Source organism: Puntigrus tetrazona, chromosome 4 (assembly GCF_018831695.1).
Source record: "Puntigrus tetrazona isolate hp1 chromosome 4, ASM1883169v1, whole genome shotgun sequence".
NCBI lineage: Eukaryota > Metazoa > Chordata > Actinopteri > Cypriniformes > Cyprinidae > Puntigrus > Puntigrus tetrazona.
This window is the reverse complement of record NC_056702.1, coordinates 29,088,108-29,094,107: the sequence shown is the minus strand read 5'-3', so window position 1 is coordinate 29,094,107 and position 6,000 is coordinate 29,088,108. Positions and strand designations below refer to the sequence as shown.

Genomic DNA, 6,000 nt, shown 5'->3' with positions numbered 1-6,000 from the left:
AGGCCTGTGCAAAGGAACACTTCTGTTCAGTCATAACCATAATCCTTGTCTGCTTTATGTTTCTTTAAATGTTTATGTTATGCTTAGCCTACTGGTTTTCTATGTATATTTATAAATTATTTCAGCATTGTTTTCAGCACTGTATCATTATCACAGGCTAAACAACCAGTGCCTCCTCTAACCACAGACTTGTACTTGTCCTCTCTTCTTGTGCTCTGCCACTGAGTCTGCTAATTTTGAATTTCATAGTTCGCAGATAAGCTCGTCTCTGATTGGATAATGACGTGAGGAGCGCTTGTTAGAAAGAAAACAGGCACAGCAGAAGTCTTCGGAACAGTGTCTCTACAATTTTAAGAAGTTTTTAAGCGGGTCTGCTGCTGTTCAATTGGAAAATTAAAAGTTTGCACGGTAAGCTTCACATTGTTTAGCCTACTTTTTTTGAGACCACACGAAAATGTGTGCTGAAAGCACTTGGTGTAAACTAGCTAGCTAGATCAATGATAAGTTGGTTCAGCTAAAAAGCACAGGCAAACACTTGAAATCCTAAAAATGATCACCTGTGTCTTTTGTAAAAAGAAATTGGATACATTAAGAGGCTATGTACTACATTGCAAAGTGCATAGGAATGAGCCCCGTTGTCTTTTTAAATGTGTTGGCGCCAACTGTAGTCAAACATTTACCACATACTCCGCTTTCAAGGGCCATTTTTATCGTGTGCACAATGCACGGAAGCTGCTCCTATAGCTGTTGTTGCGGATTTAAAATCGCAGTTTCATTATGTGCCCGCCGTTTTCCACGGTGAAAGAGCTTGTGTCTCACTTAAATGATCATATTGGAGAGGCAGGTCTGTTTCATGTCCAGTAAGTAGGTGTAAACACGTGTTTACAAAAAGTCGTCATTTACTTCCCTCATGTGTAGAAAGCATAAAGCATGCTCCCCAGATGGTATCGATAACATGTACAGGGAAACTCGCCCTCAGCCCCCAGATGTCTTTGCCAGTACAGATGATTCAGAAAACACACATGAAGCCATGCCAACAGCTAGTGCAGCCAGTGATATGCCAGAGAATGATAGTCAGTCTTATGTCAGAAACCTGTGTCTCTTTTACCTTAAACTGCAAGGACAGCTGCTAATTCCTGCCTCAACTATTCAGACTATTGTTGAGGAAATGCAGAATGTGCACGAGTTAGGTCAAGCCTATACAATAACTAGAGTAAGTTTTTTAAAAAATGATATGAGCCTATCAGATGAAGCAGTCTCTAAAATCTGTGACTGCATTAAAGAGTCAGATTTGTTCTCTGCCTGTCATCAGGTCAATTAAGAACTACATACTCTAGAAATCAGACATTCACAAAATGTTTAATTACACAGAACCCCAAAAAGTGGCACTGGGAATGGATGAAAACATGACACCAAAATTTGCTTACTACATACCAGTAGCAGAAACTCTGAAGAGCTTTTTACAGTCACATTTAAGGAGGAATACACAGTCACAACAGTTTGGAGATCCTGATGTAGAGGGTTTTACTGGATTTATATGATGGACAAAATTTCAAATGTCACCAGTTCTTCAGTGAAACCCTGAAAGCCTCAAACTGATTTTGTACCAAGATTCATTTGAAATTGTGAATCCCCTGAGTTCTGCTAAAAAGATGCACAAAGTTCTTGCAGTCTATATTTCATTAGCCATTAAATTTACCCATTCATTTTGCGTTCAAATACTGATAATATGTTTTTAGTCTTGTTGTGTGTTGAGGATGAACTTAGGTGTTTTGGAGTAGCCAAAGTTTTCTCAGAGTTGTTGGAAGATCTGAAATCCTTGGAGACAGATGGAATAAATGTAGATGGACAAACAGTAAAGGGGGTCTTTACTGCATTGCTGGGGATAACTTGGGTTCTCATTGCATAGGTGGGTTTACAGAGAACTTCAGCCGCTCTCAATATTTTTGCAGGTACTGTGAAATCACAAGAAGTGTGACCTTACGCACCCCAGAGACGTATGAGCGCAGCTGTTGCTGATCTCCAGGCTGAAAACATCCAAGGCGTCAGAGGATAAAGGTAAACTCTATCTTTAATGCCCTTGAGTCTTTTCACGTATCCCAGCCTGGTCTCCCGCCCTGTTTAGGTCATGACCTCTTTGAAGGAGTCTTGTCATATGATCTAACGCTGTACCTGAAGAACATTATAAAAAAGAAAAAATGGTTCACATACTCGCTCTTAAACAGGCGCATCAAACAGTTGAAGTACAAAGGATCTGAAGCACTCACAAAGCCATGTGCCGTCAACCCGGATGGAGCCAAGTTATTAGGGCAAGCCATTCAAAACTGGAACCTTTTGAGATTGCTACCAGTTTCGATTGGTGACAAAGTGCAAAATCATGAGGATGAAGTATGGCAGTTTGCTCTCCAGCTAAAAGACATTGTGGATCTTATTTGTGCTCAGAACATTTCCTTGTCCCAGATAGCATATCTTGACATTTTGATCCAAGAATATTTGGAGTTGAGAAAGATGTTGTTTCCTGAAGTGCAACTAAAACCCAAGCACCACTATTTGCGCCATTATTCAGCACTGATCTTGAAATTTGGTCCATTGATTAGGTTATGGACGCTTAGGTTTGAAAGTAAGCACAGTTATTTTAAAAGATGTGCCAGACACTTGAAAAACTTCAAAAACATTTGTCAAACTTTGTCAGAGCGTCATCAGATGTATCAGGCATATCTTTTAGCTGGGCAAGAATGCAGTAAACTACCGCAAGTGAAGGTCAGCTGTTTGTTTTATCCCCACCTCTACAGTGACACTATTAAACATGCAGTCAGGGAGTTAGCCTTTTCAGAAAGCAATACCACAGTTACCACAGACACTCAGTACAAGGGCACTGCATATAAAAAAGGACAGTTTCTTGTGTACAGAAATGATGAGTATATGGAGTTTGGTGAACTTCTACTCATCTTGATTCATAATGACACATCTGTGTATGTTTTGATGGATATCCACAAAGGCACCTTCCTCTCAGAATACCATCTGTATTCTGTGACAAAGGACAGTCTTGGGTTACAGTGTATCAACGTTAATGACCTGCCCGATTTCTATCTTTTGGTGTCATACATTCTTGATGGATACCAAGTCATTCCACTAAAACACAGTATTGTGGAGAAATAAAGTCCAATTAAAGCTCACTTCTTACTGTAAATAATTTGACATTAATATATGTTACCTGATGCATGTCCCTGCTCGGTTAAGTGTATGTACTGTATATATTTTTTCTGTTTTGTTTGAAGGTGCCATTTTCTCTTTAGTGCAAATATGACTGACTCAGAGCGAACCTTCCTAGATGTCGCCATCATGGAAGTCCTACCACAACTTCAAGCAGTAAACAAAAACATCCTGGAAGAGCACTTGCAGTCCATTGGAGTCGAGACGTATGATGATCTACGCCGTAACGGAGGCTGATTTGATGACAGCATTAAGACCTGTAGAAGCCAGAAAGCTTCTTTCTGCTTGGAAACGGAAATGTAAGTAAAAACACTATACACCACCACACAACTATTCAAAATCAAAAGCAGACATGGACATTGTGAAATATTTTACAGTGTGAATCAATCTTATTTTTGCCATTTAAAGACCACACTCCCGAGAAGAGTTCACTATCATCTGTGGAAGCCTCACCTACCCAATCGCTGCCAACGCTCTCTGTTTCACCCCAAAGTTCATCGTCAAGCTCCTCCAGCAGCCCAGGACTTGACACACAGTGGGACGTCAACTTTGAAATTCCATGGAGTAAATTTCCTGAGGAAGTGATGCAGGCTTTAGAGAGGGGAAAAAGGCCTGGCCCAAAACTAAGGAGGCAAATGGTCCGGATTGTTGTGACTGAGATGATGCAAAAATGCCCTCTTGTAGGTAAAAAGCATTCAACTGACGTTGCAACAAAAATGGTGGCAAAATATCGCAGTTCTCTCCAAGATGTAATAGAGGGTGATATTGTTGGAACAGGCTACCATTCCTTGTCAAACAGTTGCAAAACAGAATTGAAAATGTGAGGCGCACTTCAACACCCAAAATAAGAAAAAGAAAACATCAGACCGATGACTCGGACCAAACAGACGAGATCCCATTAGAAGATAGAGCAGCAATGCAGGACACTTATGGGTGCATTAAATGGAATGTAAAATTTCTGCCCCTTGAAGAAACTCAAGAGAGCCAGCAGCAAAAGATGGAAAAACTCAAGGTGATGTTCCAACACTCTGATGCCAATCCAGAGGAGGTAAAATGTTTAATGAAGTCCACATTTTACACACAGCGTCAACATGTCAACCAGGAAAAAGTATCAAATGCCTTAGAGAGGAGTGGCCGTTTTGGTTTGATGAACTTGGCATGTCAGTCCACTTTATGGAACTCACTGGGATTGACCTCAAAGAGACATTCACACGAAATTTGGATTTGAAAGGAAAAAGGCTTCTCGACTACTTGACCACAGTTTGTGTCAACAAGAGCAAGAAATTCCTTCAGAATTATGCAAGGCTTCAGAGGATGCGGGGACTCCAGAGTGGCTGTTCAGATGGCGTGATAGAGATGACCCTGCTTCTGCTCAGCTACTTTGATGAGAAGGAGGAGTCCATGTTCTTCCATGTAGAAGATACATGTCTGGCAGAAGAGGTCCAACTGGAGCAAGTGCCTCTGACACCCGTTGTTATTGTCTGTGGTAAGTCTGTTTCATATCTTTTTTTTTTTTTTTTTTTTTTTAAATTGCACTGTTTCTAGAATTTGTCATGTGAGTGCAGCACTTATTAATATAACCTGTTAAATAATTTGTTCATAGGACAGTCCTGCTATTCCTCCACAAGGTACATGCTGAGTCTGGATCGGAACCTTATTAACACAAACATCTCCTCCTTCATTTCTGCACTGTGCCTCATGTTCGGGAGCTACTACTGTTTTAATATTCACTATCCATCTGAGCTGGCTTCAACTCTGGAGTTTCTTCAAAGGTGAGTAAACATAGCTTACTCATTTCTCAGACCTGGGACTCCGGGACCTGGAGTCGGCTCAGAGGTCCTGGTCTTAATCCGGACCTTAACTAAGGCCAGGACTCAAGACCGAGAGTCAGACCCAGACTAAGATCTGGACTCGAGCCCGGTCTTAGTCTGGGTCTGACTCTCGGCCTTGCCTCTGGGTGTGGCCTGAGTCTCGGTCTTGGTTCGGCTCTGAGTCTTGCAAGGTTCAGACTGTTTTTTTTTTTTTTTTTTTTAATATATGCATGTCAAAAGTTTGGAAACTGTACTATTTTTATTTTTTTGTTTGTTTTTGAAAGAAGTCTCTTCTGCTCACCAAGGCTGTATTTGTTATTAAAAATACAAAAAAAGCTGTTATATTGTGAAATATTATTAAAATGTAAAATAACTTTTCTATTTGAATATATTTTAAAGTGTAATTTATTCCTGTGATGCAAAGAGTCACGTGATCCTTCAGGAATCATTCTAATATGATGATTTGATGCTCAAGAAACATTTGATCATTACTAACTGTTAAACTTTATTTTTTTATTTTTTTTTTTTTTTCATTCTTTGAATATAAAGTTCAAAAGAAAAGTATTTATCTGAAATGGAAAGCTTTTGTAACATTGTAATACCGTTCAAAAGTTTTGGGTCGGTAATTTTTTTTTTTTTGTTGTTGTTTTAGGAAAGAACTTAAATTAATACATTTATTCAGCAAGGATGCATTAAATTGATCAAGTGAGAGTATAGACATTTACAATGTTGCAAAAGCTTTATATTTCAAATAAGTGCTGTTGTTTTGAACTTCATTCATTATATAATCCTGAAAAATTTTACACAACTGTTTTTAACATTGATAAGTGTTTCTTGAGCAGCAAATCAGCATATTAGAATGATTTCTGAAGGATCATGTGACTCTAAAGACTGGAGTAATGATGCTGAAAATTCAGCTTTGAATCACAGAAACAAATTGCATTTTAAAATATTGAAATGGAAAGTTATTTTAAAT

At 39.1% G+C, this 6,000-nt stretch overlaps 1 pseudogene; it reads left to right on the top strand.

The window, feature by feature from the left end:
• Positions 1–3,273: 3,273 nt before the first annotated feature.
• On the top strand, positions 3,274–4,441 carry LOC122342387 (annotated as a pseudogene).
• The last annotated feature ends 1,559 nt before the right edge of the window (positions 4,442–6,000 follow it).